General features: G+C 36.6%; 1 protein-coding gene across 11 annotated transcripts in view; it reads left to right on the top strand.

Annotated features, from left to right (window-relative positions):
- LOC126763765 (mothers against decapentaplegic homolog 6) overlaps positions 1-27,068 on the top strand; it is a 135,737-nt gene that overhangs the window by 9,945 nt on the left and 98,724 nt on the right. For 9 of the 11 annotated variants that reach the window (XM_050481560.1, XM_050481542.1, XM_050481621.1 and 6 more), the window contains exon 2: positions 3,239-3,451. The exons of the other annotated variants lie outside the window; for them this stretch is intronic. The gene's annotated coding sequence lies outside the window, so the exon portion shown is untranslated. The remainder of the gene's footprint in view (positions 1-3,238; positions 3,452-27,068) is intronic. 11 annotated transcript variants of the gene reach the window in all.

Raw genomic sequence — 27,068 nt, forward strand, 5'->3', positions numbered from 1 at the left:
TATTGAAATAAAATAAATATAATTTTACCCTGTTATGTTAAATATAAATTAGTTTGTATTATGAAAATAACCCAGTTGTACATATAATTGTCGCCAGATAATTAGAAATTACATTTATTTTTATATTTTATATTTTTTAAAATATTCTCGATTAAAAATTTAAAAATTTGCACTAATAACACATGGTATTTCTCTATGTTTCACTAATTTTTTTTACATTTTACATTTTTCACTTTGCATATTTAAATATACACTCTAAGTATTGAAATAAGTTAAAATTTCACTTTTATTTCATTGTTTTTCAGCTAAAATTATTAATTTAAAAATCATTTATCAAATTCATGGTTGAAAAGGTTAGAATGTTTACAATTACGAGGAAAACCAGCTTTGCCACATCTTAAAAACCAAAAATAAAATTTTTTAGCGTTTCACACAGTTTTCTTTGTTTGCACTTTCGCCTGATTCTTTTTTCTTTATTTATTATAAAAAATTATAAAAAGCATTTTTCAAGCTAGAATTGAATATGTGAACACTTTTTCCAAATACGTATATGAATAATATGTGATTTATATTTAATAAACACATATAAGTAAAACCATATGATAATACTATAAAATTTATATCATATCAGGGTGTCTGAAGTCGAGCGAATTCCCGGGGTGACTGAAGTACTTTCTATTAAATTTAATTAAGAAATCCATTTGCATGAAAAGACTGTTTATACTCTATACATACTTCATACTTTATTACGTAATATTATAATATAATATTACTTATATGTACATATCGTCCCCACCTAAAATGCAAATTAGTTTACAAGAAAAGGAGAAACGATATAATATAAGCCCCTCCTATTAAAAAAATTGAGTTTTGGTTATAAAGTGGTTATATTTTTTGGTTATCATGCTCTCATATTGAAACAAAATTTAAGTTTTCGTTAAAAATGGTCAAATATTGGTTATTATATCTGACAGCGATTTGCATTTATTTTTGATAATACGTTGTTATGTATTTTAGGTGAAAATATATATAATATTATTATATAATATTACTTATTTGTTTATTAAATTTAGAAAAGAAAATATTCATATGCATGCATAGAGGAATTTTCGCGAAAAAGAGGAATTTCAGCGAATTGCCTTGTTATCATATGGCAGCGCTCTATTTCGTCGTAATTGTTAGCACATATAGTAAATGGTGTTTACTACGAGTGTAAAATGTAATTATTAAATAAATATGTATTTCTTAGGTAAAAAACGTGCAAAAAGTGTAAAATATGGATTTATTTTAAGTTTTATAGTTTATTTTAATTAATTTGAAGTGAAAAATGCGCGTAAAGTGTGTTTAATGTGGTGAAATAGGTTCTTGAAATGTTCGAATTTTGGGAATTTTTGAGCTTTAAAGTCGAACTTTTTTAATCAGGAGGACTTTTCCTACGGTACCTTCAGATCGCGGCGCCAAAGAAATCGGAATTGTGCTCAATAAATAATTAAAACATATATTTTCATCCTGTTTGAGTTCATTTTGTTTAAACAACTTTAAACTTAAAACCTTATGTTCTTCTTTAATAATAAGGGTGTCTACATACATAGATTCTTCAACGTGCATACCTAGGCGAGAGTTAAATTCTTAATATTCGATTCATCGCTCCAAACATCATACCACCTCAATTAGACCTTGGAAAGTCTACACGTTGTTTCCTTTGAATTTTAGTATAAAGTACCATATTTTTTGTCGGTCTGCCATGAAATCCAGATTCGAATAAACGTTAAGCATTTGTCTTTTGCGATTTTTGGATATTAAATTCAAGTTATTGAAGTTAAATGTCTGTGGAACCTTTTTTTGTATTTTCTGGAGTTGATTGCTTCTTGCTGAAGCTTTTTGAAGCCTTTTTCAGCTTGTATTGTTATAATTTATGGAATCGAATTTTAACTTTACACTGGCCAAAAATATCTAAAGCTGCGCAGTGCAGGTGTACAGCTGGGGCCATTTCTAAAGAAGATAATGTGCATCCAAAAGTGTGAGGGAATCAAAAGCAATTAGATAAGAAAATTTTTGGGAACGTATTTAATATGCGGTATTTTTTTGACTTTTACTAGATTTGGCAAATTTTTGTATTCTATTTGCATTTTTTTATAATAGTACGATTTTAAAATGTGAAAAAGCTAATTTTCTTTCAATTGTGTTTGTTTGTAAATACTTTTGGTTATAGGTTGCATTTTTTCGGTAATCTTACTTGTGAATATCTAGATAAGAGTTAAATAACTTTACTTTTGTTTCGTTACACCAGAGAATGTTACGCAATTTTTCTTTAGGCTGAAAAACGTTAATACGCTTTATCCTTTGTTGCACGTTATTTTTTGGCACCATAGACATTTTTTTTTGTGTTTCAAGACTTAAGACTTGCCTTTGTAAGCACTTTCTGGAAGATTGATGGATCAGCTCCAATTTTAAAATTACATTTAAGTTGTTTAATGAAATAAATGATTTTTTTCTTACCAACTGTTTTGAAAACTTTAAGTAAATATTTTTTTGTAGGAACTTCCCGTTTTCACCAAATTTTTAATATGCCCTCGAGTCGCAATGTTTGTCCTTTCCCATATACATACATACATACATAAGTATGTATATTCAACAAATGAAAAAACCAGATTCTAATTAATTGATAATTAACCTGAAAGTATTATTCGTACCTTATTTATGAAAATAAATATGTTTTAGTAAATATGTTTTCAATATTGTTTTTAAAAGCTACGCTCCCCTAAACATAAGTTGTTCAAATCGAACACAGTAAATAATCTTTGGATATAAATACATATGTATGCCCAAAGGATGTGTGGGATTTCCTAAGTATTTATATATGTATGTATATATGGTGTATATGGTGTACATACATACATATATCTACCTAAGTATGCCAACAAGTTGGAACATTAAATATACCTACCTAATTAATATATGTATAATACTAAAAGAAAAAAAATACATACATATATGTATATATGAAAGTAATACTACTGGTTGTGCGCGAATGTGGTTAATTGCATATTAAATAAACACATGCCTATATATGTACGCCTGGTTGTATGCAGTACACACGTACGTTATTTTTAATATTGAAACAAATGAATTAAAAAATGTGTGTTAAATGCAGAATCGTTAATTTACTGTTAAAATAGAAATTTATGTTTTACTTGTATAAGGCTTGTGCAATGTAATTTTCGATTTCTAATTTTAGTATATACAGTGCTTTAATGAAAACGTACTGAATCATACTTCCTATAAATGAGTATTAATAAACATGACCTGCATATCAAAAGAAGCAACAAAAACATATCAAAAAATATTTATCTAAATCTAAATAAAGAAATGTCGTCATTACTGCAAGCAACCTTTTATAAAACCGGGCCAAAGAAAAGCTTTCGTACGGATATTGTTGATAAGAAATCATGTAAGTAGATGCCAAATGTTTTAACAAAATACTGTTATTTGGAAGATAATTTTGTAACAGGAGGTGTTGATGAAAATATGAATATTAGGGTGCTTCAAAAAAAACTTTAAATTTTAAATTTTTTTTTCAACTCTTACCCCCTCAAATGTTAGTGATTGACAAACAAAAAATCCTCCCTCAAGCCAGGCGCTGTAGCTTAATAATCAAACTTTGTAGCAGAAATTTTTAAAGTTTGAAAAGTGAGCTGAAATTTTTGTGTGAAGCACCCTAATGAACATACATACATATATTATTTTTCTGATATATACAATCATTCTCAGAGAAATAGCACACTTTATTTATTTTTTATTATCAATATAAACAGAAAATTAATTACATTTTTCATTAGTATAGCATAAATTAAGTGTGTTATTTAAAAAAAAAAATATTGAGTTTCCAATTGCGTGTTTTGGTCTGGACATAGAAAAAAGCACAGTAGGCCGCTTTTGCGGAAATTAAGAAAATTCATTAGAAATTTTTTAAGTGGTATTACTTTTAAGCACTCACAATACTAATACTTTGCCACAAAATTCTGGCACCTACCTTGAGGAATTGAGTACCATGCCGTCTCGATCACAGTCCAAAGTTCTTCAGCATTTTTGATTTTTTTGTAGCAATCTGCATCCTAACTTCTATTCAATTTCCAATGGAGTTTGCATTGGGTGTTTGCGCTGACTAGCTCAGGATGTGAATACTTTCAAAAGTGAGCCAATTCTTCATATTTTTCAGCTGCATGCTTTGGATGATTCTCATGCCTAAAAATCCAATTCACAGACATCGATACGAACGCGAAAGGTTCTATAGTATTGAAAATTTGAAGATGTTGAGGTATGAAAATTTTTCTATTCTACCATCAATCCTAACCAATGGTCCAACGCCTTATCAGGAAAACGCTCCTCGGATTCAATACGATTCACCTTTATTTCACCGCTCCAAAGTTCTCTTTTCGGAAATTCCTTAACAATGTTCGGCCGTTTCTTTTAGAAACTAAAAATCGATTTGAACAATTTATTTTAAAAGTGTGCTATTTCTCTGTCCATGACTTTATGTAGGAACTTTTTCTGCTCTATTTCAATGAATGATACGGGAAAAGATTTGGAATAAACTAGTAGAATATAATTAATACGATTTTGAAATATATTTCTGGAATTTTTTTATTTTTTTTTTATTTTGTTTATACATACATTGCAACTAGTTCAAATGAAATAAAGGAATAACAAGCAACATGAATATGATTTAAACATATAATTACAAAACTACTATGAGAGTATTGGCTAAATTGAAACATCGCTGTGTTTGCGGCGTTTGAGTCGTCTTGGTGGTCCATATCTAGAAGTTAACATAGCTACTTCTTCGTTCTGTTCAATAGTGTAGCAATCTTGCACTATGTGCTTTTGCAATTTTTAATATTTCTGCGTTAACCGAGTTTACGCCTAGATCACGCTCTATATCAGCACATCTACAATACCAAGGCGCTTTGACAATTAGTCTTAGTACTTTGTTTTGAAATTGTAGGAAGACTTCTTATACATACATAGTTTGCGTTAGTACATCTCCAGAGTTGTGAGCCGTAGCTCCATATCGGTCGGAATACTCGTATTTGCTTATAAATAAGTAACGTATTTTCGATGGATAACACTGATTTGTTACCGATTAACCAATTATAATTTTTGAGTCGCATGTCCAGCTCCTTACGTTTGTCTTTTATGTGAACTTTCCACCGTAGCACAGAGTCAAGCGTCATTCCTAAGTATTTAGCGGAATTAAAGTACGGTATTCGTGCACCGCCTATGAAAATTGGTAAGTAAGTAAGTTGTGTACAGACTTAGCTTCATTCATTCATTCAGTTTTATCTGCCATTTCTTTGTCCATTATAAGACTTTTTTACAGCTTTTTGGAGATTAGTAGTGGACTCGTGTTCACTACTACCAACAGCAAGCAACGTGGTATCATTTGCAAATGTGGCTGTTGTATAATTGCAGTCTACTGGCAGGTCGTGCGTGAATAGGATATAAAGAAGAGGGCCCAACACACTACCTTGTGGAGCTCCTGCTTTTATTTCCCTTAGAATAGAATATTTGTCTCCTTGTTTAACCCGAAAGTTGCGATCTGATAAATACGATTTTATGATGTCATAATGCTGTTTCGGTAAAATCAGTTTCAGTTTCGAAAGCAGTCTTTTGTGACAAACTTTATCGAACATCCAAAAACACGACAGTACAGAATTTTTTTCCTCAAAGGCTTTTTCAATAATTTGTGTAATCCTGTGGATTTGATCAATTGTAGAATGGTTGGCTCGAAACCCAAACTGATGCGTTGGAATTATGGTTTTTCGTTCAATGATTTTATTGATACGTTTTATGAGAATTTTCTCAAAAAGCTTCGATATTATCTGTAGAAGTGATATAGGCCTGTAAGAAGATACTTCATACCCTGGTTTTCCTGGCTTTGGAATCATGATAATTTCAGCAATTTTCCAATAAGTTGGCACGTATTTAAGATGAAAAGCCGCGTTAATAATGTTGATAATTTTTACTATACTTATTTGAGGAAGCTGTTTTAGGACCTCGGCAGTAATCAGGTCGTAACCGGGGGGATTTTTTGTTTTCTTGACTAGAAACAGTAGGATAATCTACGTGTGTTTCATATGGGGAGAATATTTTGGCTAAATAATCCGAAAATACTTCTTTTTTTTTTAATCGTCTCTGGCCCAGCACTTATTTTAATGGGACATACTTGAGTTTCTGGTGTTTGTTGTCTATAGCTTTTCCAAAGAGAATAGTCGGAATTTATTCCATTGCTTAGGGACCAAAGATATTTTGCGAAACTTTCAATTTTAAACCTCTTAATTTTCCAATTAAGCTCTTTAGAGGCTTTACTTAAGATAGATTTATCAGCTGGGCAACGAGTTTGATGTCTTTTACATCGTAGCTTTAATTTAATTATTTCTCTTATATCATTAGGATATTGAGAGTTTACAGAAATGTTCTTCAATTCGGGTTATTTTTCCGAGCTGCGTGTTGTATACTTGTAAAGTGTAAAATTTCAGATTCCAACTGGTCTGTATTTAATATAGAGTCATATTTACTTTCGTAACATTCCATGATCGTTATAAAGTATTCCCAATCTATACGTTTATTATACAAGGCCGCTGTTTTGTCTTTAAAGATGACGGTTTCACTATAGCTTAAATAAATTTTGAAATGATCCGAGTTAAGGTCATAACCCTGATTGATCGGCAAAAAGTTCCGGGATATTTTTCCGACAATGAAAAAATCTATCAGGTCTGGAATCTTTTGGTTATCTGATGGCCAATATTATGGTAAATTCGTCGAGGATGCATAACTTCCGGTTGATTGCAGCGCCTTATGCAATTTTCTCCCCTTTATAGCCGTAACACTTGAAACCCAATGCTTATTCTTTGCGTTGAAATCTTCACTCATTATGAATCTATACCTGTGTCTGTTTATTAAGTACTAAGATTTGGTACTCTCCAAATTGGATTTGATGCCTTGGTGGACTGTACACGAGGTAAGTGAGAGTGGACTTTTAACTCCGAAAATAGTCGTTGTTGTAGCTTGAACCTTAAATTTCTGGAAATGTATTAAAGATTATACGTATTTTAACTGTGATGTGATTATTAAATTATGTCGAATTTTCTTTCCTCGGCCCGCCACTGATATCTGCAAATATGTATGTATGTATAATATGAGGTATAAGCAAACAGCAAACAAGTCAGCAAATCTTCGGCCATATAATCAGAAAAGAATAGTTTACGATAGCCTGACACCAGCGCCATTCGCTAAATTTACGTTTCGTCAAAAGTAATTATCCGTTTCATTAACGTAGAACACTATGACGTTGTTTTTTAAACGAGTCTAGCATAACGCGTTTTATACCCAAAACATTATCGAAATGTGTTACGTTGATCCATAAGAGATGTTGAGATCCTCTACAATATCTCTGATGCCAACACGACGATTTTCATGTCCTGTTTCTTTAACTTTTTCGTTCTTATCGTCATTAACAAAGGTAATCGGCCAACTGGCATGAGGCAGATTTTCTATAACTTCACCACCCACTCTGAATACTTTAACCAAAGCAATTCTAAAACAATTTTGACGATTCTGTACGCGTGACTCCATTGGAAACACAAAATTTCAAGCCACCTGGAATAAATCACCAGACAAACCGTGCAAAAACACACATGGATAAAAACTTAACACGAATATAAAAATAGTTGGGCGAAACTGTAAAACAGACCCCGAATTCGGGGATAAAATGGATATGGGCGGATAGAGGATGTTCTCCAGATTGAGAATATACATATGTATATATCGTCGAATTGTTTTTGTCCGGCTATCCACATAGGGAGGAGTGACAAAAGTCAGAAGCTACAATATTTCTACTGTACTAATAAATGCGAGCCAGTATCAGCCAGAACTGAATGAATGACAGTTATCCCATAACTTTCCGTTAAGCCACCGCGAATCCGATGGGCCTAGCGCTAGTAAATTTGTATTTCGCCAAAAAATCGGCATTAAAAAATCATGATAAGAACCATTTCGACAATTTTTCCAGAAAATGACAAAATAATATTAATATACAGTTGACCAATAAAATTTACATACATCTAGTTCTATTAAATTACGACAGGTTTATTAGTTATAAAATTAATATATTTTGTGGTTTTTTGAAAAGATGTAGATTTAAAATTAAATTTAGCATATCAAAACCTTTTTTTTTACACAAATAAAAAAATTAATGCTGAAATTTAAAATGGGCATAATTTATATCAAAAAAGTTTACATACACTAATGATTATTTATATAAATCAAAAGTAATTACAATAGTTTTAGCGGTTTTTGGCCTACATTTTGGTGCTATTATTGTCCCTAGACATCGATGTATGCTCCCCACTCCATTTCTAGTATTATTTCCGGATATTTTGACCCACTAAGTGCATTATCCAGCTTTTTGGCCTTATTTTGATGAAATTCGATGTTTTCGAATACGATTTTCCAAAAAGTTCCAGATATTTTGAATAGGCTTAATGTATGGTGATTGCGGAACCTATGGAGTTATTTTTAATTCCATAACAACCCTGCACGTACAAGATAAGATGTATGTTTTGGGTCGTTATCCTGTTGTAAGTAAAAGTGGCCGCCATTAACTGCCGATTTAAGCACACTTAAAACTTTAATTTTTTTCTTAAAATGGATAAGCGTAAATATCTGAACATTTAAAAAAAAATTAAAATTTTTATTGTGCTTAAAACAGCTGTTAATAGCGGCCACTTTTATTTACAACAGGATAACTACCCAAAACACCCATCTTATCTTACAATAAAAAATGTAAAAAATAAAGGCGGTTGATGCATTCAAAACACATGTTTTGGAGATATTTCATTCTGAGTGGTAATAATGCTTTGACAATTGGTTCAAACGCACTTTACAAAACTATATAGTTCTTATTGGAGAATATTTTGAAAAACAATAACGGAATTTTCGATTATTAATATTTTTTTGTTCTGTAGGCAAAAAATAATAAGTATTGGTTGATAACTTCTTAATTTATTCTTTAAAATGTACATATGTGTTCCTTTCAAAGCAATCCCTCTTGGCCCCAATACACTTGTGCCAACTCGTTTTTCGATCTTCGAAACAGTTGTTAAAGTCAATTGCCGGAATAGCCTTCAATCCGCATAGCGATTCACGTTTAATGTCTTCAATTGACTCAAAAGGGTTTCCCCGGAGCGGGGAGTTTGAGTTTGCTAAATAGCCAAAAGTCAGACGGTTGAAAATTTGGTGAAAAACTCACGAATATTCAACAGTTTCTATACCCTGAACAGGGTATATTAAGTTTGTCACGAAATTTGTAATACCCAGAAGGAAGCGTCGGAGACCCCATAAAGTATATATGTACATATATAAACGATCAGTATGTTGAGCTGAGCCGATTTAGCCATGTCCGTCTGTCTGTCTGTATACATACGAACTAGTCCCTCAGTTTTTAAGATATCGTTTTGAAATTTTGCAAACGTCATTTTCTCCTCAAGAAACTGCTCATTTGTCGGAACTGCCTATATCGGACCACTATAACATATAGCTGCCATACAAAGTGAACGATCGGAATTAAGTTCTTGTATAGAAAACTTTCACATTTGTCAATGTGTCTTCATAAAAGTAGGTACAGGTTATTTTCTAAGATAATAATGTAATATACGAAGGAATTGTTCAGATCGGCTTACTATAGCATATAGCTGCTATACAAACTGAACGATCGGATTCTAGTGCTGGTATCGAAAACTGTTGCATTTGACAAGATATATTCACGAAATTTGGTATAGGTTATTTTGTAAGGCAACAATGAAATCTCCGATGAAATTGTTCAGATCGGTTAACTATATCATATAACTGCCATACAAACTGAATGATCGGAATCAAATGCTTGCTAGGGAAACTTCTTTATTTAACGATATATCTTCACGAAATTTGGTATGAGTTATTGTTTATAAAAATAATGTCATATCGAAAGAAACTGTTCAGATCGGCTCACTATGGCATATAGCTGTCATACAAACCGAAATCAAGGGCTTGTATAGAAAACTTTCGCATTTGACGTGGTATCTTCACGAAATTTGACATGGATTACTGCTTAAGGTAATAACATAATCTCCGAAAAAATTTTTCAGATCGGATTACTATAGCATATAGCGTCCATACACACTGGACACATAGTTACTAAAAGAAATACACCTGTGAAAAGTATATGTATTAGCTTCGGTGCAGCCGAAGTTAGCGTTTTTTCTTGTTTTTTGCTAATTCTTTTTGGTGAAATCTGGTTTGTTCATTTGTGTTTCAACTGATTGAAATGTTAATGAAAATTTAATCCGCAGAACTACTTAGGTGTGGCGGTAGGTACATACATACATATGTATGTACATATGTATTTGTTAGCTCTTATGTGTATTAGTTCAGATATAACCAGTTGCGCAAAAAGTCCATATTTCATGTTTTCGTGGTTCTTAAAGTTCTTCTAATGGCAATAAACTAAGAAAATTTACTATTTAACATAAAAAACAAACTTATGGACAAAAAACTAAAAAAAATTCGGAATAAAACTATATCAGAACCACGAAAAGGGGGGTTGTATTATAAGTATATAGACTTTTGTCTGTTACTATTTTTATAAAATGAGAACTACTTACATATGTATATTGATAAGAAATTATAAGAAATGTGGAAAATAACGTACTTTGGGGAAGAATTGCTTACTTATTTTGATATATTAATTTATTGCAGTAAACATAAGTATGTATATACTCATGTATGAATTTAAAGTAAGATGTTATTAAAAATCTTTTTCATTTCATTACTTCACTATATGTCCTCGACAACAATTTTCTCCCCCTTCCTGATCAAAATCTATTTTAGATGTCTTCGATGTTCCAAACGTTACTCTTCAGCGAATCGAACAAACTTGAGGCTCAATCACAACTTGTAGTGCAACCCTGCGCTAAAACGTCTTCCGACGCATGCGCAACAATGTTATGATTCTTTCTTAGGCTGAGTGCCAAACCGGAGCTGAGAAAAATTTTGACATTCGGGTTCATTTTCCTTTCAATTTTATCTGTTATTTTCATTTTCCTATCGGACTGTATTTAATTTAATTATTTAATAGCATTTAGCAGTATTAAATATCATAATATATGTATGTATGTATATAAGTAAATTTTAATATTAAGATGTGTTTATATATGTACATATCAGAGAGCTGCAACGAGTATGATAAAATCAGAACAAACTTCTTCTTCTTAATTGGCGTAGACACCGCTTACGCGATTATAGCCGAGTTAACAACAGCGCGCCAGTCGTTTCTCCTTTTCGCTACGTGGCGCCAATTGGATATTCCAAGCGTAGCCAGGTCCTTCTCCACTTGGTCCTTCCAACGGAGTGGAGGTCTTCCTCTTCCTCTGCTTCCCCCGGCGGGTACAGCGTCGAATACTTTCAGAGCTGGAGTGTTTTCGTCCATCCGGACAACATGACCTAGCCAGCGTAGCCGCTGTCTTTTAATTCGCTGAACTATGTCAATGTCGTCGTATATCTCGTACAGCTCATCGTTCCATCGAATGCGATATTCGCCGTGGCCAACGCGCAAAGGACCATAAATCTTTCGCAGAACTTTTCTCTCGAAAACTCGCAACGTCGACTCATCAGTTGTTGACATCGTCCAAGCCTCTGCACCATATAGCAGGACGGGAATTATGAGCGACTTATAGAGCTTGGCTTTTGTTCGTCGAGAGAGGACTTTACTTTTCAATTGCCTACTCAGTCCGAAGTAGCACCTGTTGGCAAGAGCAATCCTGCGTTGGATTTCCAGGCTGACATTGTTGGTGGTGTTAATACTGGTTCCTAAATAGACGAAATTATCTACAACTTCAAAGTTATGACTGTCAACAGTGACGTGAGTGCCAAGTCTCGAGTGCGACGACTGTTTGTTTGATGACAGGAGATATTTCGTCTTGCCCTCGTTCACTGCCAGACCCATTTGTTTTGCTTCCTTGTCTAGTCTGGAGAAAGCAGAACTAACGGCGCGGGTGTTAAGGCCGATGATATCAATATCATCAGCATACGCCAGCAGCTGTACACTCTTATAAAAGATGGTACCTTCTCTACTAAGTTCTGCAGCTCGAACTATTTTCTCCAGAAGCAGGTTGAAAAAGTCACACGATAGGGAATCGCCTTGTCTGAAACCTCGTTTGGTATCGAACGGCTCGGAGAGGTCCTTCCCGATTCTGACGGAGCTCAATCAGAACAAACAGTCGTGCCAAAAACACACGAACTACACGTACTACGAAAGAAAGAACACGAATGCCGAAAAACGTCGCAGCGAACTGTTACGAATAAGAACACAAAGCTAGTTGCTGAACACTGGAAACTCGGCGCGATTCTCCTCTCCTCGTCGCCCCCTCGCCCATAAACCAAGAGAGTTGCCGCAACAAAAGTTGCCTCGTGTAATAGCGCTCTTACAAATTTTCGAAGCGTAATACATATAACATACATACATATGTACACATATACTTACATACATGTATATACAAACATATGTATTTGAAATAGAACAAAAGTGCACTAGTAAATCAGTGTTTAGGGGATGATATACAAACCAAAGACTGTCGATCATTTCAATCATTGAAGCATGAGTTTGCATCACTTCGGGTATTTTCTGCTGATACGAACGTTCATAAACAAATCAGGTATAAGCTGATCGCTAGTGATAAAAAGTTGTTCTCTATCGCTGATTTGAAGACAAACAGTTCGCTTTGTGTACATGAACTGAATTGACAGAATCAGACAGAGTAATGGATCAGTACTTAAGTACAGGTATCCCTCGAATAGCACGGTTAAAAATTGCGACAACCCTCGAATAACACGGAGTTCGAATTACACGAAGTCGCGAAAATTCCTGTTAAAAATTGAGTATAATTTTCCTTCGAACGACTGTTTGTAGTATGACGCAATAATGCATTTGAATCAGTGGTTGAACATATGTAATTTAATAATTATTGCGTTTATAAAATTTTACCTTTTAAATTTTTAAGTTTCACTTTTCTAAATTGAATGAATTTTGTTATTTTTGTATAACTTAAATTTTATAACTAAAAATAAAAAAAAAAATCTTATTTTTAATGTTTTCTTAATTAATCATTGGAACCAAATGTACAAATTTGTATGGATCTCGAGTTCCGAGTTGCACGGTTTTTTAATAGCACGGAACGGAATCTCCAAAATTGTATGATTTATTAGTATCAAATAACACGATTTCGATTAACACGGAACCAATTAACCGTGTTATTCGAGGGATACCTGTATAAAAAAAAATTTATTACTCGGTGCAGTTCTCTGATACATATGTATATTTCTTTTAACCGCAAAGTAATTTAAAACATATTTCTAGAATGTTTTGAGAGAAAAAGAAAAAAATATGTCATAAAGCAAAAATTACGAGTATTTAATACTTCCCGGAATATTAGTTTTTTACGGCTCAGCGTTAACACCGACGCGGCATTGCTAAATAAAGCTGCATATTTACTCAAATTCTCACTTATATTCTAAAATTATTAAAAAATAAATTAAAGGAAATGAATTAATTTGTTAATAATTCTTATATCCATTTGCATTAAACATCGGGCTACAAGAAATTTTTCAGAAAAATTACAATTTCTTCGTTTTCTGTAGCCAACTTCACTTCTTACCGCGCTGTAAAAATCGAAATTTTCAGCGCTCAGCGCTGCCGCCGCTTTTATTTAGGAGTGCGGCATATAAAATCTATGGGCATGAGGAGTTTTTGACAGTAATTTGCCTCTGCCACTTTTATTGAGGAACGCCAGTAATTGTAGCGTAGGAAGGAGCATGGAGTCATGTGTAGAAGCTCACGCAAGTGAAGAAAGTTCTCTCATTGCCATTCACATGGGAGTGGACGATTCTTTAGCATATGGCTCAAGCAGCTCACGACTTCTGGTCCTAGACCAAGTATCCTCTGGGTAGCCAAAGAACATCCGTTTGAAGACGAGTTAAAAAGAGAAGGTGAAACATCCCCCTCCACAGGATTGTGCGCTGCGTTTGGGACCCGCTACGTAAAAAACGCCCCCAATTAACAGTCAAGAACTGCCTCGGAAGACAAACTCCTTTTTGATGATGACCATGGCAAGCGAAATAAGGATTACAATTTGAGGGCATGCACCTGTCTAATACCTTAATTGGAAAGGTGCCGCTGCCCAGCTGGTCGATGTCCTCGTTAGAGTGAAGGCTGATATCACCGCCGTCCATGAAATGCGATGGACAGGACAAGGACTGAGGTGAGTAGGTCCTTCTGGTGTTTACTACAGTGGCCATATAAAGGAGCGCAAATTCAGTTTGGGATTTGTGGTGGGAGAGAGACTCTATCGCCGAGTACTCTCATTCACTCCGGTGAAGGAACGTCTAGCCACAATCCGCATCAAACCTAGGTTCTTCAACATATCATACGGAAGAGAAGGAATATTTGACTAAAGACCTATCAGAGCTGCCCCCGCCACGATGTCAAAATCTTGCTTGGCGATTTTAACGCCAGGGTAGGCAAGGAAGGTATCTTTGGAACAACAGTCGGTAAATTCAGCCTCCACGAGAAAACAATGGTTTAAGGAAGACACGTCTCCAGTGTTCTTGACGTACGTACGCTCCGAGGTCCGAACAACGACTCGGACCACAATCTTGTTGCAGCCAAGATTCGCACTCTCCTCTGTGCAGCAAAAACGCATGTCAACAAACACAAGGAAGGTTCGACGTCTGGAAGCTGCAATCACAACAGATAGCCGAACGACTTTTTACTCGACTTGCACTCCTGCTCTCTGATAGCACTCGTCAACAACTCTATATAAGGAAACTGTGAGACGGCATTTCAAGTTCCTTACGTACAGCTGTAACCGAAACCATTCGGAAAATGCAAAAGAACAGCTGGTACGATGAAGAGTGCGGTGTCGCAGTGGAAAGAACGCATACTGCCTACCTCGCAACGTTACAATTAAGTTGAGAAAAAGTTCTGCGAAAGATTTATGGCCTTTTGTGCTCTGAAAGTATTCAGCGCAGTACCCGCCGGAGGAAGCAGAGGAAGAAAAAAATACTTTTACTCTGTTAGAAGGATCAAGTAGAGAGGGACCTGACTTCGCTTGGAATCTCCATTGGCGCCACCTTGCGAAAAGAATAAACGACCGGTGCGCTGTTGTTAACTCGGCTATAACCGCGTAAGCGATTTCTACGCCAGTAAAGAAGAAGAGTTGGTGTAGCGTAGCCGAAAGTTCTTATTTATATTGCAAACTAAAATCAAGATAAGAGAATTAGGTAAAAATAAGATTTTTGTAGTTCATTAAAAGGTTGCAATGTGATGAATATATAATTATGTACATACATACATACATATGTATCGAAATAGCTGAGTACGTTATCTAAAATTCTCAATTAACAACAAATATCCAAACTAACTAATTTTTTCTAGTTTCATTGATATTGTTATTAGCAAAGTATTTGCTTTTTATTTATGTAATTCAATTTACGAACATGTTTAATAATTTAAGTAACAAGGCAAACATTAAAATGATGCAATAGCTTTTGTTTTGAATTTCAAATGTCAATATTTTACTTTCCATTTGGCAAAATCTAAAATTTGTTTACACCATAGGGAATTTGTTCACCCCAAATCAACACAGAGAAAAAAGTTACCATTTGGCAAACAGCCATTGTGGAAAATACTTTTTTTCGAGTTGCTGCAACCCTTACATAATGGTTTATAAATACAAGAAAAAAGTGAAATTTGCTTTTTAATTTATCAATTCAACCATTCGCAACAGTTAAACTCTTCTAAAATAAGCAAATAAAACTTGGTAGCATTGAAGACAGCGGCTTTAACTTATAACTTTGTTGTTGCTTTCACATGTAATTTTTATGACAAGAGAACAGAAGCAAGCAGAGAGGCGAATCGAAGACAGCTTGTGTTTAAATATGTCCCACAATGTATTTATGCTAGTTCTTTGTTAAGTATATCGCGATTGGAAGACAAGATATACAATAAGTGCCAATTAAAATTACACCGTAACAACATTTATATTTAATTTTAATAAAATAGATTGGGGGATTATAAATTTATACTTGGTGTAGGCGTTTTCAACATAAATAAAATTTATTTTTTATAGGTCTTTTTAAAACTAAAAAATTAGAAAACATGTAAACTAAAACATGTAAAACTAAACAATGTATAGAAACATTAGTAAAATGCGCCTAGTAGAAGGTGCTAATAACACTAGTAAATAAAAATCCACTTGTTTTTTGTGACATGAACAGAACATAGTGTTTATTAAATAAAAATTGTCACAAATGCGGAAAATAGCTACAGAATGTGAACTCAAAAACGTTTTGCTACTTAAACATAGAACACGTAAACAATTCGGATATCGTTAGTCTACTAATAAATTTTGTAAAATAAAATGATCGTAAAATACGCTATTTACTTCAAACAAGCAGGCAGAACCGGTTTAAACCGGATAAGTGCATGATCGTATGAAAATATGAGACGATGCAATATAATGAAATTTTATGTATTGTAAAATCTAAAGCTGCAGGTTACAGAATATTTGTGGGTGATAGAAAAATTATGTTTTCAGGTTTGACTTCAAGGCATCAAACTGCATTAGAAACACCTAATTTTCATATCACAAATTATATGTCTACCAGTGCAATTAGATTAAAAATTTTCCTTCGCTGTATTAAGCTATTCATTATACGTTTCTATATCCAAAACTATTGTTCCGTTTATAGATGTAGTATATATTTATCATTTGAGTATCTAAAAATGGCAACACTGATTAGCCTAGCGCCCTAATGTGGGTTCAATGACAAAAAAATTACATTTTACGTTATGGCGCTACTTTTATACGAGTATACATAGACTTACATATATGTATGTTTATATGAATGTACATATATGACGAATTTAATGGTGTTTTTGTTGTTAATTTAAATATTGTCTAGTTGCTGTTTCTAAGTGTCTGAATGCTTCAGTAAATAAAATGAAATTACTTGACTTGCTCTCCAACTTGAGAAACAAGCGCCACACTTATACTATGGTGCGTAGTATGTATGTATGGATATGTGTGTAAAGGGAGAAAACACATATATTTTTGTATATGGTAAGAAATCATGTTCGTATGCCCGACACCAGCCATAAACCAGCTCAACAAGAGTATTTTTTAGTGGCGCTGCTCGTTTAGTGAGGGTAATACATACATACATATATGTATGTATATGGCGAGAGGTGAAGTGGCGCAGATATGTTAGTCGTTATCTGGTTATTCGCTGGCGTCGGAACGTTAGCACTACTGAATTCGTTCGCCTCTGTATAAAAATTAGTTTTCGCTTGTATGTTGTTTCTGAATGCGTGCACGAGTATGTGTTTATTTATGTATACGAAGATGTGTGTGGCTGTGCCACGCCGCATTTGTGTCTGAATTAAAGGCGCCATCATGACGATGTCGGTAACGTTACTATTATTTCTTTTATTACGTCAGTGGCGCCCACTGGCGCCTGATGTTTAAGATGCCGCTGACTACCCGGCAGCCGGTAGCCTTGTGTTATACTTGTTGTTGCTTGTACGTTTGCTAGCTGCACGCAAGCCCGAGCAGGCATTATATTGTGTTTTTTTATTCGCAATGTGTCTTCTGGCTATCTGTCGGATCGTCTGATTTTCGACCGGCAGCCACAACTCAGCGTTGCAATATAAGCATATAAATACATATGATATACATACATACATATGTACATATGCATGTACATACATATTTATTTGGAGAATAGAGAAGTGTGCGAGAACAATAAATGTATGTACGTATTAATGTTAACAAAATTAAATATAAAAAAATACAGTAGAATTGCGCAAAAGTTAACTCGCGAGTAAGCTAAACCTTCAGCTAACTTGACCGATTTTGAGCGTCCACGTACCGCTCCAAAAAGTTAACTTTTGGTTAACTTATCAATTTTTTTCAAACCCAACCGTTTGTTTGGCAAGAAAAACAATGCTATGTATTCGCCGAATTTCTATGTTAAAAATTATTGTCGAGGTCGCGAGGTATATACATATGTACATATGTATGTACATACATTGTTTGTCAAGGGCGTTTGAACTTATGAGTTGTTTATAGTTAGGGTATTAAAAAATGTCAACAAAGCGGAAAAAATCATTGCAAATCCGATTAAGACGGCACCTGGCCGAAAAATAGCTAAGGATAGAATCACATTTATGTTGTTTGCGAGCGCAGATGGTTCGCATAAGTCGAAATTATTGATAATTGGTAAATCCGCATCCCCGTCGGTTCCAAGGGTTTAAAAACCCATTGGAAGATCCTAAACCGCAAAAGTCTTGGATGAATTCAGACGACTTTGGGAGGTACAATCGTTTTTGGAAGCATTTGAATGCATCAATACCTTGATAAAGTGGAATGAAAACAATAATGATGCAAATCAAATATCTTCTTCTTCTTTACTGGCGTTGAAATCGCTTACGCAGTTATAGCCGAGTTAACAATAGCGCGCCAGTCATTTATTCTTTTCGCAAGGTGGCGCCAATTGGAGATTTCAGGTGAAGCCAAGTCCTTCTCCACCTGGACTTCCCAACGGAGTGCAGGCCTTCCTTTTCCTCTGCTTCCCCGGGCGGGTACTGCGTCGAATATTTTCAGAGCTGGAGTGTTTTCGTCCATCCGGACAACATGACCTAGCCAGCGTAGCCGCTGTCTTTTAATTCGCTGAACTATGTCAATGTCGTCTTATATCTCATACAGCTCATCGTTCCATCGAATGGGATATTCGCCGTGGCCAACGCGCAAAGGGCCATAAATCTTTCGCAGAACTTTTCTCTCGAAAACTCTCCATACCTTTGCACCATATAGCAGAACGGGAATAATGAGTGGCTTATAGGGTTTTGTTTTTGTTCGTCGAGAGAGGACTTTACTTCTCAATTGCCTACTTAGTCCGAAGTAGTTTTAAATTCTTTCCACGGTACTACCGCTCGCGGTTTCGAATGAATATTTACATTATATTTGGAAATTTGAAAAGTGTTTTCTGCCGATTTGAAAACTTTGATACCAAAATATCGCAAAGAACATAAAATAAAAATATCCCTGACGATGAGTGGAATAAAATACCGCCAGCAGTAGCAGAAAACTTGGTGAAACATCACGAATAATCTAACTTACTTATGTGACATCTGTCGCCCTTTGCACCTGCTTCTCAAATATTTCACGCTCTATTTCAGTATGAAAAATAATAATTTTTTTAAGTCTATTATCATTTATAAATAATTAAATATTGTTCGTTCTAAAAATTAACAGCAGTAAAAAATTCTAAAAATTCAAAGCAACCCATACAAAACGAAGTATACTTAGTATTTTACGCGTCAAAACAAACTGTAAAATTACGGTAGTAGGCCTCATATACTAATTTTACACAAACATATTTATTAACAGTTTTTTCTTTGTAACTGCTTCATTCTAATATTATGTATTTAGTATTCTTGTGCGGAAATAATATTATTTGCGTTAGGAAATTATCGTATAAAAAGTGTAATCCATTATATGACGAAACTCTTTACATATGTAAAAAGAAGTCTAATACAAAGATAAGTAGATCCGATTGTCAGTGCCAGCACAATCAGCATTCGAGCATTGAATGTTAATGGTCTGTATAACCGGGTACGTACGGTAAATCTTCGATTGAAGTTTGTTATACATACATACATACATAAATCAGGGATTTTAAAAGAAAAATATTACATTCTCCACAAAGAATTGTAGGGGTTGGTAATAAATTGGCGGTGCACGAAATCTGATTATGTAAACATTTTGGAAAAAATTTCTTTTCGAGCGTTGTGAAATCGAGCTCAGATCAATTTTGGATGGAACAGGATAACGATTCTCAGCATACGGCAAGAATAGTAAAGGCATGATTACTTTACCGTACACCTAAACAGCTAGATAACCCCACAATCACCCATTCAACGCCATTGAGCATCTTTGTTCTTATTTAGACCGACTAATAAGAAAAAGAAGGACATTTTAAGAGTTAGTGGTCCAATTTCCCCGGAAATATTGTCCAACTTAGTGGAATCAATGAAACACAATGCAGTTATCAGGGCAAAGAGAATACAAACAAACGATTAGCTTACGAATTTTTTTATTAGTCCCAAATTGTTCACTTTGTTTTAGACACGTGAAATACTGAATATGTTTGGGTTTGTCAGTGGTTTTCCTAGCTAACAAACGAGCGGCTGGTCAGTTGTCTCCGAGCACCTAGAGAGTCAGGACAAACATTTTTGCGAGACGTGTTTCTGTATGTGAAAAATGCTGCGTTCGTTAGAGCAGAGGTACGCCATTAAATTCTGTATGCAACTTGGTAAATCTGCGACCGAGACGTTTGATATGATCAAACAGGCTTACCCAGATGTAGCTTTAAGAAGAATTGGTGTGTTTCGGTGGCACCAGGCCTTTTTTGATATCAAGGCTTCATGAATTTGTTCCTCATGGACAAACCGTCAACGCCAAGTTTTACCTGGAAGTCCTCAAGAGACTCAAACGAAGGGTCAACCAGGTCCGACAAGACATCGCAGGCGAGTGGAAGTTGCACCACGACAACGCCCCGGCTAACACCGCCTTTCTTCTGAACAGCTACCTAACCAAGGCCGGCAACACTTTCGCAGCTCTCAAGGCTATTCCGGAGAATGCCTTCCGTGAGGCCTTCAATGCTTAAAAATCGTCCAGGCAGCGCTACTTCGACGCAGAAAATTCGCTAGATTCTGTTCGGGAAATTTCGATTTACACTGATGAAAGTGTTACCTTGATGGAATAATGTCTCTAGTAGAAAAATGGCAAAAGAGGTTGTTGACCTGATTGGTACATATTTGTTTATTTAAATATTTATTATAAGGACGTGATGTTGAAGAATGTGCGACACCAAAAGAGAATGTGCCGCCAAAGATCATGAATAGGGATGGGCACGACCACAACTAGACGACTCTCATAAAACGGCATTGTGTTAGTGCGCTTACAGTATGACAAAGTGATTCAGCTTGTCTTTGCCGGACTGAATACATATGTATGTACTCGTGCAGTTGAATGCATCAAAATTAATATTACTTCATGAGAGTGTTATAGTTGGACAATGTGTGGCATTTAAAAAAGGGTCAACTGTTCAGTTAACTGTTGATCGCAGATTAGGGGTAAAGGGATGCTCAACTTATTGTAGTGTGAGAACGCCTCATAACTTTCAGCTCAGACCTAGGCCCGGTAGCCTAAAGCTACGATTACAGAAAACTCCACCTCCTAGCTTCAACCCATTCGTAAACAAGTTCACAACGCCTCTTCTCCAACGACTTCTACGCAGAGAAGAGCACCATGAGTGGCTTCTGAGACGCAGTGATACAAGTTTTCAGGAATGCAGTTGATGAAGGATAGAATTTCTCTAAACCGGGAATGTCTACGGATGCTATGTTTAAAATTGCATTAAAGGTTATTGTGGGTATCCATGAAGAAGTTCGAAATGCAATTACCTGTCTGAAGAACAACAAAGCGGCAGGGACCGATGGATTTCCGGTCGAGCTATTCAAACGCGGCGGCGAGGAACTGATAAGGAGCATGCATCAACTTCTTTGTAGAATATAGTCGGACAAAAGCATGCCCAACGCTTGGAATTTAAGTGTGCTCTGCCCAATCCCCAAAAAGGGAAACTCCATATTCTGCGCCAACTACCAGCTCCTCAACATCGCATATAAGGTTTTATCGAGCTTATCACTGCACCAAATCTTGGAAAAGACCCGTAAAAAGAGAATTGACACACACCACCTTCTCGTCGATTTGAGGGCCGATTTTGACAGGGCGAGAAGGAGCTGCCTTTATACCGCTACGTCTGAATTTGTATCCCCGCAAAAGTAATACAGCTGTGTAAACTGACCTTGAGCAACATCAAAAGCTCCATCTGGATAGGGAAAGAACTCTTCGACTCGTTCGATACCAAACGAGGTTTCAGACAAGGCGACTCCTTATCGTGTGACTTCATCAATCTGCTTCTGGAGAAAATAGTTCGAGCTGCAGAACTAAATAGAGAGGTACAATCTTCTATAAGAGTGTACAGCTGCTGGCGTACGCCGATGATTTTGAGTTATGCTGGCTAAGGGAGCAAAAGGAGTGGGGCCTTTCGGGACATCTCATCAGCACCACCGGGACCCCACTCCGTTACGACCTATCTGTCGTAAAGAAGACTATATATGAGATGCTTGAAGTTCGATTCCGTCTCAAATTTTTCCGAGACCTTAATCACCGTCAGTGTGGCACGACCTGCCTTTATTGTAAGCATGCTGGGACCTCTATGTATTCTGTTTCTAATGTGCACTCCAAGAGCAAGTGAATCAGGACCTCTGTCCTGCAAACTGTCACAAAAGTGGCGAAGTTTCCCCTATTACCATTATATATGTATGTTTTCACTACATACAAAATCAGTAAGTGACTAACCTCTTGCATTTGTCTCCAAACTCCCACAGGAAGTGTGCGTAGACTTGGCATCCGTGCTGATTATTACGTCGTCGTGGCTCCGCTTGGCCTCTGCCAGAGCTGTTTTCAACGGATTAAGAGGTGGCTTTACTTCGTCGTCATGGGGCATGTAAGAAGATACAAGCTTCGGCTTTGTCTGCCATCCTAACAGTAACGTCGTCCTCTTTGATGAAATAGGTAAAAAAAAATTAATTTCTTTTCCAGCCAATAAACAAGTTTTACTGGCCGCCGTTAGCTTGTGAATTTTTGTCCTTAATCCAGAGATGCCATTTCAACTTAGCCACGGCTCTTGGATAAGGACAACGCTACCTTCGTCCCTGACTAGATGAAGCAAGGGATCGGCGGAGGTCGCTTTTACGTGCTGGAAATTAATTTTAAGGATCTTCATCCTCCAAACTCTTCTCAAGAAATGCAAGACGAACCTCTACGAATAAGCGCACGAGACTGAATACTGGTCCATCAATTAACGATCCGCTCAACGTGCCCACCGCATCCGAGAGTACAGAGTCATCTTCATTTTCGTCTTCTCTCCCTTCTCCTCCGAGCCCACTGAAGGCAGCGGATCATTTATCTATAAAATAATGGTGCCGAATTTTTATTGCTTTCAACGCATTATGTAATACTCGTAGGCTAGTAATAAAGCACTGAATTGGAGGTTCCAAGCGAAGCCAGGCCCTTCTCCACCTGGTCTTTCCAACGGAGTGGAGGTCTTGCTCTTTCTCTTCTTTCCCCGATTGGTACTGCGTCGAATACTTTCAGAGCTGGAGAGTTTCCGCTCATACGCTCAGCGTATCCGCTGTCTCTTAATTCGCTGAACTATGTCAATGTCGTTGTATATCTCAAACAGCTCATCGTTCCATCAAATGCGAAGGGGACCATAAAACCTTTCTCTCAAAAACTCGTAACGTCGACACATCAGGTGTTGCCATCGGTTATGCCTCTGCACCATACAGCAGGACGGGAATAATGAGTGATTTATAGAGTTTGGTTTTGTTCGTCGAGAGAGGACTTTACTTCTCTACTATTGCCTACTCTGTCCGAAATACAACCTGTTGGCAAGAGTTATTCTGCTTTGAATTTCGAGGCTGACATTGTTGTTGGTGTTGATACTGGTTCCAAGATAGAAGAAATTATCTTCGACTTCAAAGTTATAACTGCCAACAGTGACATGAGAGCCAAGTCGAAAGTGCGACATTCTGGAGAAAGCAGAATTTACTGCGCCGATGTTGAGGCCATTGATATCAATATCATCGGCGTACGCCAGCAGCTGTGTATTCTTATAGAAGATTGTACCTGCTCGATTAAGCAGTATATTGAAAAAGTCGCACGATAGGGAGTCGCCTTGTCTAAAACCTTTTTTGGAATCGAATGGCTCGTAGAGGTCCTTCACGATTCTGAAAGAGCTTTTTATTTTGCTTAACGTCAGTTTACACAGCCGTATTAGTTTCGCGGGTATACCAAATTCAGACGGAGCCGCATAATGGCAGCTCCTTTTCGTGCTGTCAAAATCAGCGTTGAAATCGACGAAGAGATTGTGCGTGTCGATTCTCTTTTCACGGGTCTTTTCCTAAATTTGGCGCATGGTGAATATCTGGTCAGTTGTTCATTTGCCAGGCCTAAAGGCACACTGATAAGGTCCAATAGGTTTATTGACGGTGGGCTTTAATCTCTTACACAATGCGCTCGATAGAACCTTATACGCGATGTTGAGGAGGCTTATTCAACGGTAGTTGGTGCAGTTTGTGAGGTCTCCTGCTTTGTGGATTGGGCAGAGCACACTTAAATTCCAATCGTTGGGCATGTTTTCGTCCGATCATATTCTATATTTCTTCGCCGCCGTGTCGAATAGCTCGGTCGGCAATCCATCGGGCCCTGCCGCTTTGTTGTTCTTCAGATGGTAATTGCTATTTGAGCTTCTTCATGGTCGGACAATGGAACCTCTGCCCCATCGTCATCGAGGTAGGCAGTCTGCTTTCTCTCCTCTGCGACATGGCTCTCCTCATCGTACCAGCTGTTATTTTGTATTTTTCGAAAACCAATCGTTTCGGTTGCAGCTGTACGTAAGGGGCTTGAAATGCCGTCCCATAGTTCCCTTATACCGAGTTGTTGACGAATGCTCTCGGAGAGCAGGAGTGCAAGTCGAGTAGAAAATCGTTCGGCTGTCTGTTTTGATTGCAGCTTCTCGAAGTCGAACCTTCCTTGTATTTGTTGACGTGCGTTTTTTGCTGCACAGAGGCGGGTGCGAATCTTGGCTGCAACAAGACAGTGGTCCGAGTCGATGTTAGGACCTCGGAGCGTACGCACCTCTAGAACACTGGAGACAACATGTTCGATCAGGTTTGGTGACTTTTCGATCCGGAGACGACTAGGTAGCTTGGTGATTTTTTTATGCTGGAATCTAGTACTATATCTAGTAGAATATAGATAACCATATTTCGGGGCCCGGCGAAGTCGATCAGCCTCAACCCATTGTTTCCTCGTGGAGGCTGAATTTACCGACTGTTGCGCCAACGATACCTTCTTTGCCCACGCTGGCGTTAAAATCGCCAAGCAAAATTTTGACACATCTTTGGACACATCGTCCTTCTCTTCCGTCGGGGCGAGGACGCAAAGAAGCGATATGTTGACGAACCTAGGTTTGTTGCGGATTGTGGCTAGACGTTTTTCCACCGGAGTGAATGTGAGTAATCGGCGACGGCGTCTCTCTCCCACCATGAATCCCATACTGAATTTGCGCTTCTTTATATGGCGACTGTAGTAAATGCCACAAGGACCAACTCATTTTAGTCCTTGTCCCGTTCATCGCATTTTTTGGACCGTTTTGATGACAGTCATTTGTTGTGAACCAGCTGGCAGCGGCACCTTTCCAATTAAGGGACCAGACATTCCAGTTGCATGCCCTTAAATCGTTATCCTTAATGCGTTATGCTTAATGCGCTGTTTATTGGTTTTCTTTGGGGGGCGCAAAACCCTGAGTAGGGATGTTTCGTCTTCTCACTTTAGCTCGTCTTCAAAAGGATGTTCTTAGGCTACCCGGAGAATACTTGGTCTAGGGAGGGATTTAGTGAGCTGCTTGAGCCATATGTAAATCCATCCTCCTTATAACGGGTGATTTTTTAAGAGCTTGATAACTTTTTTTAAAAAAAAACGCATAAAATTTGCAAAATCTCATCGGTTCTTTATTTGAAACGTTAGATTGGTTCATGACATTTACTTTTTGAAGATAATTTCATTTATCAACTGATGATCAACACGTCAGAAAAATAACAAGAATTGATGCTTTAGATTCGACGATTAACGGTCAGAGATGTTATGGGTATCGATGGAATATCGGGAGGATCAGTGAAACCCATTTTAAAAGATCATTTGGATGTGGAAAAAGAGATTGGTTCGAAAATCACAAAATTTTTGCGAAAATCAGCGTCTGTGAAACAATACTTGCCGACTACCGGGATGTTATGAAATGTATTATTACTGGCGATGAGTCTTGGATCTATGCTTATGACCCGGAAACAGACGATTAATCGGCCTAATATCGTGGCAAAGATGAACCGAAGCCGAAAAAACCAAGTCAAAGCAGGTCAAAAATCAAGGTTATGTTGACAGTTTTGACTGTCAACCGTTATGTGAACAAAACTATAATACTCTCCTTAGCAACATTGTTGCGAGAGTATAAAAACATACTGAAACATATCTCACCACATGACGTGTCTATGAGATTTAGCCCCCACCAGAGGTAAGATAAAAATGGTATATTTCACCTTCTCCTGGTATTATAAAACAAATACTATTTAAGAAAACCTGCAGAGTCGCAACGAATGCTTGTCGAAGCATATGATGGTTATGCTCTATCAGAAGCACTTTCGAAAAGATGATTTCAACGGTTCTAAAATAATGAGTTTGATGTGAGAACGTGGAAAAAACAGTTTGAAAGCGCCGAACTGCTAGCAATATTTGATGAAGTTTATACTTTGAGTCAAAAGCAATGGCAGTAAATGTTGCAGAACAAACAATTTTAGGAGTGTTGAAAATGCTTTCCATATGTGTTGAATGAAAGATAAATGGAAAACCGAAAAAACACTTGTGAAATTTTGCCCGAAAAAATTCAGCTTTGCATTAAGAACGGAGAAAATCATGGTTTAATCCGAGACAATCATCAACATCGACATAAAAAACTAATCGATTCGGTAAGAAGGCTAAACTTTGTGTTTGGTGGGATCAGAGGGGTGTTGTATATCATGAGCTTCTAAAACCTGGTGAAACTGTTAATATTAATTGCTACAGACAACAAATGATCTAGAACCATGCATTGATTGAAAAACGACCAGAATGGGCCAGACAACACGGCGAAGTAATTTTGTTAATCGACAACGCACCTGCAAGGCAAAAACGCTTCAGGATAAAATCAAAGTACTTGACTGGGTGCCCCTTCCGCCGTATCCATCAGACATG

Source organism: Bactrocera neohumeralis, chromosome 2 (genome assembly GCF_024586455.1).
Source record: "Bactrocera neohumeralis isolate Rockhampton chromosome 2, APGP_CSIRO_Bneo_wtdbg2-racon-allhic-juicebox.fasta_v2, whole genome shotgun sequence".
Taxonomy (NCBI): Eukaryota; Metazoa; Arthropoda; class Insecta; order Diptera; family Tephritidae; genus Bactrocera; species Bactrocera neohumeralis.